We start from the raw sequence: 480 nt of genomic DNA on the forward strand, positions 1-480 counted from the left end.
AAGCGAGTCTCCTGCCTCAGCCTCCCAAGTAGCTGGGACCACAGGCGCCTGCCACAGCGCCTGGCCATTTTTTGGTTGCAGCCATCATTGTTGTTCGGCGGGCCCGTGCTGGGGATTCGAACCCGCCACCTTAGGTGTATGTGGCTGGCGCCTTAGCTGCTTGAGCCACAGGCGCCGAGCCTGGTTCCAGTTCTAAGAGGAGATGCTTTTAGTTTTTCTCCATTCAATATGATAACAGCTGTGGGTTTGTCGTATAAGTTTCTATCAGTTTAAGAAATGTCCTAGCTATACCTCTTTTTTTTTTTTTTTTTTTTTGAGACAGAGCCTCAAGCTGTCCCCCTGGGTAGAGTCCAGTGGCATCACAGCTCACAGTAACCTCCAACTCCTGGGCTCAAGCGAGTCTCCTGCCTCCGCCTCCCAAGTAGCTGGGACCACAGGCTCCCGCCACAATGCCTGGCTTTTTGGTTGCAGCCATCATTG

Source organism: Otolemur garnettii, unplaced genomic scaffold (genome assembly GCF_000181295.1).
Source record: "Otolemur garnettii isolate 467f Iridium unplaced genomic scaffold, OtoGar3 scaffold00094, whole genome shotgun sequence".
NCBI lineage: Eukaryota > Metazoa > Chordata > Mammalia > Primates > Galagidae > Otolemur > Otolemur garnettii.